Source organism: Mytilus galloprovincialis, chromosome 6, assembly GCF_965363235.1.
Source record: "Mytilus galloprovincialis chromosome 6, xbMytGall1.hap1.1, whole genome shotgun sequence".
Taxonomy (NCBI): Eukaryota; Metazoa; Mollusca; class Bivalvia; order Mytilida; family Mytilidae; genus Mytilus; species Mytilus galloprovincialis.
The window spans coordinates 7079470-7091764 of NC_134843.1; the positions used below are offsets into that span (position 1 = coordinate 7079470).

General features: G+C 29.3%; 1 protein-coding gene and 1 long non-coding RNA gene across 3 annotated transcripts in view; one reads left to right on the top strand and one right to left on the bottom strand.

Moving 5' to 3' along the window:
* Positions 1–7937, bottom strand: part of LOC143078501 (endonuclease/exonuclease/phosphatase family domain-containing protein 1-like) — a 75213-nt gene extending 67276 nt beyond the window's left edge. The window contains exon 1 of the mRNA XM_076253364.1: positions 7770–7937. The gene's annotated coding sequence lies outside the window, so the exon portion shown is untranslated. The remainder of the gene's footprint in view (positions 1–7769) is intronic.
* Positions 7938–8613: 676 nt separating this feature from the next.
* Positions 8614–10606, top strand: LOC143078832 (uncharacterized). 2 transcript variants are annotated; one of them, XR_012979283.1, is made up of 3 exons: positions 8614–8772; positions 9179–9301; positions 9827–10606. It is a non-coding gene; the product is annotated as an uncharacterized LOC143078832 (long non-coding RNA). The 2 variants fall into 2 exon arrangements; XR_012979282.1 differs by having other exon boundaries at positions 8614–9301.
* Positions 10607–12295: the final 1689 nt, after the last annotated feature.

The window sequence follows — 12295 nt, forward strand, 5'->3', positions numbered from 1 at the left end:
TCAAAAAGTTGCAAATATCGACTCCTACAAGTCGATAAGTTACCAAAATTGGTTAACTTCAAGACCCACGCATATTTATAAAAAGGTCATGCATCTAAATCAAATAAAGACAACATTGAAAGTCAATGCTTTGTCTTCTAAAGAAAAATATGAATGAGAGGCTAAAAAATAGGGGAATCATGTTAATTAACCTTACAATGCACCACCTGGATCCACACTTAATGAGGTAAAACATCTGTGTTTAGTAAGGATGTTCAATTAGATAATTAAATATAGATAGCTCAAGTCCTTGTGAACACTCATACAGGTTTTTGCTGTCATAGGTGGTGTACTTTGGCCACCAAGTCAAGTTTAGTTTTTTCATCAACATAAATAGACCTAAACAAGTCTGTCATTTTGTGACTTAGATAAGTCTAAAATTGAAAACACATTTTTATAATAAATACATGTTTCGACTTCTTTAAGTCAAAAACAGAAATCGACTTGTTTATGTCTGAGCTCTGACTGATAATATCTACCATTCTAAGACTTATAAATATGTATATAATTTGTGTCAATTAGCAGATCAAAACTTTCTTTGAAAAGGACTGAAAATGGAGTTTTAAAAGTCATTTCATTTTAAGAAGTAATGCAATTTTTACCTTATCTTATATATTTACAGGATAAAAATTCAAATATTGATGACCAAAGTAACCAAGTGACCAAAAAATTCAAATTTATACTCAAATATTCATGACTTCAAGAGATTTAAAAAAAAAATGTTTTTGAAGGACTTTTCAACAAAATTTCCTATGTATATATATATATATATATATATATATATATACAAAAAATCAATAACTTTTTCAGTGCAATACATCAATGATTCATTGATAAAAATTTTGATAAAATGTCGATTTTTTTTTTGATTTTTTTGTCATTTTTTAAATCAAAGGACATCCTGAACCATAATGAATTATTTGTATTTAAAAGATAAAACATAGCTTTATTTCCGATAGATTTATTTAATTTATATTTTGGTTAAAAATGTTTTCCTCATTTCTTTTTTTATAAAGTCTCACAATTGACTGAAAACTTTGTGAATTGTAACTTTTATACATATTTTTTAAGCATTTATTCAGTTAAAAATTTTATAAATTTAACCAGAGACATATCATTCAATTGTATTATGTCTCTGATTTCACTAAAGAATGCCAAAAAAAAAAAAAAAATAGGGAATGTGTCCATAGGACACAAATGATACCCTCGCTTGAATATCATATAAAGTTATAAAGTGACATAAATGAAGAACAGTGAAAGTGATGCTACCTAAATGTGTACTTGATCTGAATTTTGTGGTAATAAGTATAAGTCTCATAACATTTGGTTGAGGCAAACTAAAGTTAGAGAACGGAAATTAAAAATTAAGTTATTTTGGTTAAAAAAGTAGCAGAACTCAAGAACAGTACAAGTGGCGCCACCCAATTTAAAAACTTAATCTGTATTGTGTGGTAATAAGCATTGTGTGTAAGCTTCATAACATTTGGTTGAGGCTCACTTAATTCAGAGAAAGAAAACAAAATGTTCAGTAATTTTTCCATTTGTAAAGGGACATAACTCTAGAACAGTTAAAGTGCCGCCACCTAATTTAAAACTTGATCTGTATTATGTGGTAATTAGCATTGTGTGTAAGACTTATAAAATTTGGTTGAGGCTCACTTAATTCAGAGAAAGAAAACAAAATGTTCAGTAATTTTTCCATTTGTAAAGGGACATAACTCTAGAACAGTTAAAGTGATGCCACCCAATTTAAAACATGATCTGTATTATGTGGTAATTAGCATTGTGTGTAAACCTCATAACATCAGGTAGATCAAAGACATCTTGTCTCATCTCACTTGACACCACTACTATGACTACTGTCATTGACTAATAGTAACGTACTTAAAAATGTGTCTTTATTCATTTCAAAGTTAACTAAAATATTATATATTAAAATATTATAATATGAAGTAAAGTAATTTTCTATATATTTCATTTCTAAGTTGTTTTATTTATTTCTTTAATTGTATGCGATTGTATTTTGTAATTTACCTCTTGTTTCACATGTCAATGTGACAGAGTGTTTTTAAAATAAAGCATATTGTATTGTATTAGTGTTTTATTACATTTTTCTGATTATTTTCTTCCCCTTATTGCCCAAATCAGATACCAATAAAAACCAATCCAATTAAAATGTCAATGTGAAGGCCACTTAGAATATCCTTGGATGATTCATGGGTTGACATTTATGTTTATGACTTTTCACACCTCATCAGTCAAACTGTAACACAGGTGTAACAGATGTCTCTCATACCAATCATGTAAACAAGTGGTCTTTATACACTATCTCACAATTTGAAATATTTCATAATTTAATGTTTATACAGCAAAATTTATTTAGTAATATACATGTATATGTATTTTTCAATTTTTTATTTCAGGATTAAAAGTTTTTGACAGACACGAAAAAGACCAAAATTACTTGAAATACTGTAAAAACAACATCCGAAGGAAAACAAAAATATATAAATCTGTATACTTGTGAATCCAAGTCGTCAACATTCTACTGTCACTTGTTCACATATCTAGTGCAATTTCAACGATTAATTGAATGAGAATTTTAACAGCCATTTTTTTGCTATATAATAATACAGTACCACCTGACCACTTATAGAAAGGAAATTATTTCAACAGTTTCAGAATCAAATTTTGAAATGCTTTTCAATTTTTGTAATTTTTATTTAATCAAATGTTTTGAACACAAATTGGTTTAATATAGTTTTCTAAATACTAACTAGAGGCTCTTTAGGAGCCGATGTCGCTCACCTTGGTCTATGTGAATATTAAACAAAGAACACACTGATGGATTTATGACAAAACTGAGTTTTGGTGATGGATCTTACTTTACTGAACATTTTTGCTGCTTACAATTATCTCTCTCTACGATGAACTTGGCCCAGTGGAAAAGGTTAGTAAAAATTTACAAATTTTTTGAAAATTGTTAAAAATTGACCTTAAAGTGCAATAACTCCTTAGGGGGTCAATTGATCATTTTGGTCATGTTGACTTATTTTTAGATCTTACTTTGCTGTACATTATTGCTGTTTACAGTTTATCTCTTTCTATAATAATATTCAAGATAATAACCAAAAAGACAAAATTTCCTTAAAATTACCAATTCAGGGGCAGCAACCTAATAACGATTGTCAGATTCATCTGAAAATTTCAGGGCAGATAGATCTTGACCTAATAAACAATTTTACCACACTTTGCTCTAAACTCTTCGGGCCAGGTGAGCTAAAAAGAGTAATGGCAATATAAGTTATACCATTACACCTATAGCTACCTCATATAAGCAAAAGTGATACTTTAGTGTCAAAGGTTTCTTTCAGGTTAGCAGAAACATTCATTTCAAACAATGCAGAGAAATAGAAGAATATCTACAAGTAATAAGTAAATGGTGCCATAAAGGTACATATTACTGAAGAGCTTTTCTGTGAAGTTCTTTGTCTTAACAGTTTCCATTAACATTAATTACCTATCAGTTACAGGTATAATGATCTGTAAACTCCCATATGTTGACTTATAGTTTGTCAAATGTGTGACAATTCTGATTATCAAAATCAATAAGCATTAACCTTCTCTTTAGTAGACTGACATATACATCCATATCATGTTGAGAGTATCTCCTCAAAGGGGAAGCAACTGTCAGATGCATTATCATGAGTGTGAAACATTCAAAGATCTTTGACTTCTATTTTGTACTTTTCCTGACACTGTGTAACACATGGTCTTGCATAAACATCGACATGTACTTTTCCAATTTCAAGAACAATATACACAGTTCACAAAGAACAACATTTCAAAGGACAACCAAAAATGAATTAGGAATGTGTCCATGGGATGGACACAGATAATGTCCCTGCTTGCATATAATTTTATAATGAGACATAACTCAAGAACAGTAAAAGTGATGCTACCTTAATTTGTACCTGACCTGAATTTTGCGGTAAAGGCAAACTTAAGTTAGAGAATAGTTACAGAAAATTCAGCAATTTTTCCATTTGTAATGGGCATAACTCTAGAAATATAACAGTGAAGCCACCAAAATTAGAAGTTGATGTGTGTTTTGTTTGTTATTAGCATTGTATATATATATATATAAGTTTCATAAGGTAGAGGCGAACTAAAGTTAGAGAACTGAAACCAATAATGGGACTTATGGACATAGACATGAAATACAAATCTGCTGAAATAAATTGCTACAAATCCAGGAGAAATAACGCAGGAAAACTACATCAAATCACAATATCCAAAACCATTGAGATAAAAAAAATCTTGATCCTATTTTTCCCTTTTAAATTGGTCTAGTAAAAAACCTAAAAAAAAAACACAGAAAAGTTCTTGTATACAATTAAGTGTATTCAGTGCAACGAACCTTAAGATTGTTTTTTATTTTATGATTGGATAAAAAAACCATAAATGATTGAAATTTATAGTACCTTGATACAGATACCAATGGAAATGACAAAGTCATATAAACAAAAGAGTACAATGAGTATAAGACAGCAAACAAACAACAAAAATACCAATTAATAGTTAGCCATACCTGACATGTCAAATTTTCCTTCTTACTTAACATGTTTAAAAAAAATGTTAAAATTCCTAATAAAAAGCTTCAATCACTAATTACTAAAATTTGAAAGTAAAAAGTTTATAAAGATTTATAAAATTCCAAAAATCTTATTATAATAAAAGGAATATTTTAAAACACTTACCACAGAAAAATTTGAGAAATTGATAACAGACATCAATGGATCTATAGCTATCAACAACTAATATTTACCTCTGACGGAATGACAACTGTTGAATCATATGCATAAGTAATCGCAAGTCAATGACCTTATAATTTGAATGATATAACTTGAACAACTGGTAAATAACACATTCAATTTACATCAAAATCTAATCAAATGTTCACACTAAATGTTATTTAATGAACGTTGATGCATATAATTTTTCGTGATCCTTGTGTGAAAATGAAATCCTGTAGACGTGCACAACATATGTGAACATGTTTCGATGAACATGGTCATATACCATGATTTACATTTAGAACCAGAGGCTATGTACTGGCATTAACATTTCTAAAAACAATCTAATTGGGAACATTGATACATGTACATATACTTTGTAAACTCATTTTATAAAGTCAAAGTTTGTACATATTCCTGAAATATTATTTCCTTAAATTATTACATCACAATCACATGTCTTTCTATTTTTTTAACTTTTTTTCTTTTCTTCCTGATGTTCTTTTGTGTTCAAATTATAATTTCCTGATCATTTGAAAGTAATCTTATCAACAATATTAATTAATTGTTTATATTATGTATACATTTTCATTAAATCAGAAAACTCAAAAGATTTGTATCTGATATGTTAAAACTTTCTATAAATATCTAAAGGAAAAGTTTGGCCTGACCATCACTGAAGTGACATTAATTGTCAAAATGCATATATATATCTAATTCATTAAACTGGATCATGTTTATGGTATATACATAATACATGTACATGTACAGTAATCCTCCTGCAAACCCACAATAAACAATGGCTTGTTTGACAAAAGTGACGAAAACATGATAAGCAAACACATAAAATAAAAGAGAAGTTGGGTACACATCATTATTTAATAGACATTAAATATATAAGACATTACCCCTTAATACAAATAACCAAAAATCATGTGGCCTTTTATAATAGAGAGTATCAAACAGTTACAAATCTCCCTGCGTCCCTCTAAGAATCAGTTAAAATACAACTTTACCAAAACAAAAGATTTTCTAAGAATCTTTTATAATATATAGTTACCTTGCTATGTATGAAATTCTTGTTATGAAACTTCCCTTTACACTGTACAGGTACATAAATATAAATGTACAATCTATCAAAAGTATATTTTAAACTCATTTCCTGTTGGATTCTCCTAAGATTGTCTAAATGAATTATCTGAGAATAAATAGTAGGTTTTTTCCTTCTCAAAATTCTATTGAAATACTTTTTAATCTTTGAAGTTTTAATAATTTATCATTTGAAACAAATTATCATTATCTGGTTATTTCAATAATATGGTGAAAGCAATGTCATTGTGTGACATTTGACACACATTTAGAAAATAAATTAAACATTTTTGTTTCATTTAGTGATTAAATTTTTTGATTGTAAATACAGAGCAACACTGACTGCCAAACAGTAAAATATTAGGTCAAGGTTTTGACCCAATGTGGATGCATATAAATTTATAAATCGCATGCTGCCAAATTATTTTCTCTCTTTTCCAAAGGTTTTAATACCACATGATGATGAATACAGAATTATCAGATGGGCGAAGTTCATATTTATATACCCCTGTCAACCTAATTAGTATCTTACTTAAATTGATTAAAATTTGTATTACATTTACGATTGGCAAAGTTTCTGTTCGACTCTCAGGTTTTGTCACGTATTCGACTTTAAACATCTTATAATTATTATAACAAGAGGATTAAAATAAGATACTTTCATACAAATAATTATATACATTATATATATACGATTGCTTCAAGTGTCAATTATTTTAAGTGGGGAAATAAAAGCTTACAAATGTATTAATAATACTTTATAAATATTAAAATTAAAATATAACACTTTATGAAAATTTGTACATTTTCCCTTTCATCCGGCAGTATTTTTTTTTTTTATCAAGGATAGGGTACTTGAAAATTATTATGCAATGACATGATGATGTTCTCAATATCAATGCAACAAAGTCACTTTGTATGTGTCCATCCGGTTCAATTTATCAATGAATTATACTGCATGTGATATATCATTCCCATTCATTCATACAACAAAAAACAAACAAAAATATGATAATACATGTATGTTCGTTTTTAATCTATTATATACGTCCCAAGAAACACATCTTTGAAACAATTTCCTGATATCACAAAAATAAATAGTGGAATCACTTTTTTCTATAATCATGATAATTTTTAAAAAGATATATATCATGTATATTAAAATATTACAGAATATTGAGAATTTTATTCCTGATATGTTTTGCAGGCATATTAGACAATTTGATGTCATGCCACAATAGCTTTTGAATTGGGACGTCAAATTTTTACTTTGTGAATGCAGCATTTTGTAAGATCTTGTGTGGTTTTTAGTAACATGAATAATGGCCATGATGGCATAAAAATTTGCATGTAAGTGTAGATATGTAAAAAATTGAGAATGGAAATGCCGAATGTCAGAGAGAAAAAAAAAACTGACCAAAGAGAAGAAAACAGCTGAAGGCCACCAATGACTCTTCAACACAGTGTGAAAATCCAGAACCCAGAGGTGGTCCTCAGCTGGCTCCTAAATAAAACTGTGTATTATCCTGTCAATAATGTTATGCATGTTTTAAAAAAAAAAACAAAAAAAACTAAAATATCAAATAAATATATGCAAATTCAAAGAAAAATATTATTGGTCAAACTTTAGTATAAATAAATAAGATACATTGTAACTCATATTACATTTTTATAAAAAAGAATAAGATTAAGTTTTTACACATCATCCATGCACTATGGACAAAGATTGATTTAGTTTCAATGCAATGAAAACATATACATTCAAGTCGGTCGATCTTGGAGTTAATGCCATTAATGGTCCAAACGCGTAATTTGCCGTTAAAGATATTTAATAAGATAACTTACTTGTCGAATCTTTACCAGTCTTCAGATTCACGGACCTACTGTTTCTTTAATTTGCTTGAAGCATATATGAAATAGTCCACTTGATTTGAATATATAATAAATCTGTTTTGTAAAATGAAACACAGTTCAGCATCAATGGCATTGTCCGCCCCTTTTAACTACCTTGACCTTTTTATAGGCGCTTGTCCGATCTCTCTCTCGGATACGTTTTACTATAATTTTGGCATTTACTAAAACACGGATAAATATGTGGATTGGAGCCCCTTAGAAGTTTTATTCTCAGATTACTATATGATATCGGATATGTGTAATGATATAAAGTGAACATTGGTTACAATACCAGATTCTATCAAATACCACATTTATTGCAATAAACCCATACAGATAAAAAAAAAAAAAATTAAATTAAAAAAAAATTAAAATTTTATCATGGTTTTTTTTCATTACGATTGAACATTACTTTATTACTTACAACAATACAAGGATTTCCTTGATACCATGTACATGTTTGCATTTTTTTTTTCAACAATTTTTTGATAATGGTTTTAAATGAAGTCAAGTAGATTCCAGGGAAGAGTGCACAGGCTGAATGTCTTGCTTGCTTTTATTTTATCATAATTTAAGGTCAAAGGTCAGATGAACCCTACAACACAGACATGTATGTGGTAGAGTGGATTTTCTGCCATTTACCCTAGATGCATTGATTATTTTATATGTACTAATTCTAAATATCTCTTGCAGATGATTTATTGAAGTAGGTGATTCGTTTGCAATCTACTTGTGATTAGGTCTTATTTTATTGGTCATTGGTGGTCTTGTGATATGATATAGAGGGAGTTCAAATTAAATGGCTGGTCAATTTTGGTCTTTGTTTACAAAAGTTTAAATAGTTTAATTATTTAGTATCCAGTCTTTGTAGTTACTTTTCATATAAGGATTGAATCATTCAGTGATATTGGATACACTTATATTTAGTCAGGAACCACAAATATAACATATTTTGGTAAGTTACATTTATTTACATTGAGAGCCTTTGTTCTGACAGATGGATGAAGTATGAATCCTGATTATGATATTTCATTAACATGCAAGGTAAAAGTAAGTTTTCCTAATGTCCAAGTGAGTGTGAGATTTTAGTTTGAGAGATGATTATATGATTTGGTTGTTTTGAGAGCTTTTGTGTATTCGCTGTACGGGTGAGCTTTTGTGAATTCGCTGTACGGGTGAGTTTGATTTATTTTAACAGTGACCTTGACCTATGTATAGTATGGTATTGTCAATAATGACGTAGACATTTAAAGGTAAACAAGTCAGATGATATTATGTTTGTTTATAAATGAAAGTACCTTTTTGTAAAGATTTATTTGATTAATAGAATCTTGTATTTATAATTATATTATTGATTTCAGATAATGATATTATGTATTGACCATAGATCCATGATATATTGATCTGTATAAGGACACTAGGATAGAAGTTAAATAGTGTAGCTGTTGATGTTATATATTGTACAAACTCAGTTCCACAAATTGGTGAGTTTACTTAACTGTGTAAATTGATTGCATTTGTATTTTATTTATGTTTACCTGTATAACTTGACTATGACAGATATTTCATTGTCACTTTGGGAATATTACACTGGGATTATCTTCCCTGATTATGAACATTCAAGCTAGATTCACATGAAGTTCAATATTTATGTTTATATTGATGATAAATGATAATTCATTTATATTATATTATAAAGACATTATATACGAAGCTCAAATTATCTGTAATGATAATTTGCACGAAGTTATTGTTTATTGTTTGTAAATTTACATTTTGATATTTTCAAACCGTATACCGTTTGTATAGAATTTATGATGTTTGTATGTATTCAGTCAGATCGATTGTGAGAAACGGTTATGAGTTTAAAGGTTAAAATATAGGATGTTTTAACTATATAAGAACATGTGAACTGAAATGATAATAGAAATGTAATAGACTAGTATTTTAAGTTATCGAATTGTATCGTTTATTTTATTATCTTTACCATTGTTTATTTGTTATTCCAGGGTTAGTGTATGTAATTGTAAGATGAATGCATGTGATGTACAATTGATGAATAAAGAACCCTATCACTCAGATGACTTAGTTGTATCTGGTGAAGTAGAAAATTAGACTTTTACAATGGCGCCCACTATAATGGTTTATTCCAAGGATGGATCCTCACAGTGGAAGCTGGAATGACTTAAATTTTGTATTGAATATTACTTGCTGATATTTTATGAATTGATTTATAAATATAAATTGACTTTAGATATTCAGTTTGTGAATATTGAATATGGCCTGAAAGTATGTTAGTACATTTGTATATCTGATTGATAATACTTGATTAGACACTACAAAAACTTGAATTTATAACAGAAGAAGACTCTTATATCTTGAATTGAACATTTGATAGATTATTGCATAAACTTTGGTTACTTTGCTTGTATATTGTGTATCTTGTGTAGATAATTGATTTTTTTTTTGTCTTTTTGAAACTTCAGTAATTTTGTTTTAAATTACTTTATTGGAAACTTATTCAAATTTATTTTTTATTTTGAATTCTTTTGGAACTTATTCTGAGATTTCACTTATTGTTTTAGATTATCTTTTCTGAAATTGGATAATTATATATTACAGTTTTTGGCATTAAAAGTAGTTTGACAAGTAAAATTTTACATTCACAGATTTAAAGGTAGTTTCAGTTTGTATACTGAATATAGTATTATTATCTAAAATTGTAACTTATAGTTTGACATTTGTAATTATAATACAAAGGTCATTGTTAAATAAAGATTTCCCTTTGAGAGAGAGCTATCCCACCCCCATAGCACACACACACACACATACTCATACTTAAAAAGAAACAAGGTAAGATCTACACAATGAACACAAGTTAGAACAAGAAGATATATGAGACATTAGCATCATTAGTTGAATACATAATAGGTATACTCAGTACTCAGTAGGTACATAGATAGTAGATTGGAGTTAGGTATTTAGTGTTTACATCAGTTTGGGTATGTAAGTTTATGTTAGTAGTGTTGGTAAATACATAAGTGCATATATAGAAGTACACTGTTGTAAGTATAGTACAAGTGGTATTTGTTTCATACAGCAGATAGGATACTATAGTAAAGGTTTGTATAGTGCATAGAGTTCAGTTGGTGTTGTACTGTGAGACTCTTTGTTGGTTGAGTTTGGCTTTGGTTAGTTTGGTGTTTAGTGGTTTGACATATGTGTTAGGTTATAAACCTAACATATCTTCAAGGTAAATCAGGTATTATATATATATATATATATGTGATCACACAATGGTAGGTATTCAGTTTGTGTGATTGAAGACACAGTGACCGACTGGTGAGTGATACTTATATATATTTTCACATTGATATTAATCATTTTTTTATTGCAGGTACATTAATTAATTTGTTGATTTATTCAATCTCTTTCAGAAAACTTATTACATTAAGGTAAGTATCAGGATAAGCATCATGTCTGAGGAATTGACCGAACAGGATATACAGAACATCATTAGAGCTTTTAAGGATATGAAAGTCAAAAAAAAGTAAAATCACAAAAATACTGAACTCAGAACCGAATGCCGATACAACTGATGCATTTAAGAATTGGATGAAGGAATTTTCCACCTCAAAGATGGACGATGTATTATATATGCCGTACATACCGAAATTACCTATCTTTTCCGGAGATGACAAAGGAGATGATGTTTCATACGATCTTTGGAGATATCAAGTAGCATGTCTTATCAAGGAGAATTACCGACATGAGATCATATCTCAAGCCATCAGACGTTCTGTTCATGGAGAAGCAAGTCGAATTGTTATGCGATTAGGTGTTGAAGCAACCGTTGATGATGTCATAGACCGAATGGATTGCATCTTTGGATCTGTAGACGTAAAAGAAGTCCTTCTTGCACAGTTTTACACAGCATGTCAAGGAGCCGACGAGGATGTATCATCATGGGGTTGTAGACTAGAGGAAATTCTTAATAAAGCACTACAACGAGGAAAGATTTATGAACAAGATACGGATGATATGCTTAGATCAAAGTTTTGGAAAGGATTACGACCAGAACTTCGAAAGGTTTCCATACACAAGTTTGACCGTATTAAAGAATTCAACCAATTATTGATAGCCATGCAAGAAATAGAAGAGCAACACCGTCAAGATAGCGTGATTAAGGAAAATAGCAGTACATCTTCGCCAGACAAAGAGAACATAACATCAGATGAAACAACAGAGCTTAAGGCTATGGTTCAGAAACTAACTGCACAGTTACAGGAAAAAGAAACTCGATCATCAACACTTACCAAGAATTCGATGTCAACTACAACATTTATTCCGGATGAAACTATAATTCATCTACCGAATGACAGAAACACACATAGAAAAAGAGATAAAGGAGATAGTATATGTTGGAGATGCGGACAACAAGGTCATATAGCAGTAGGATGCAGAGTAAGATTGGACAA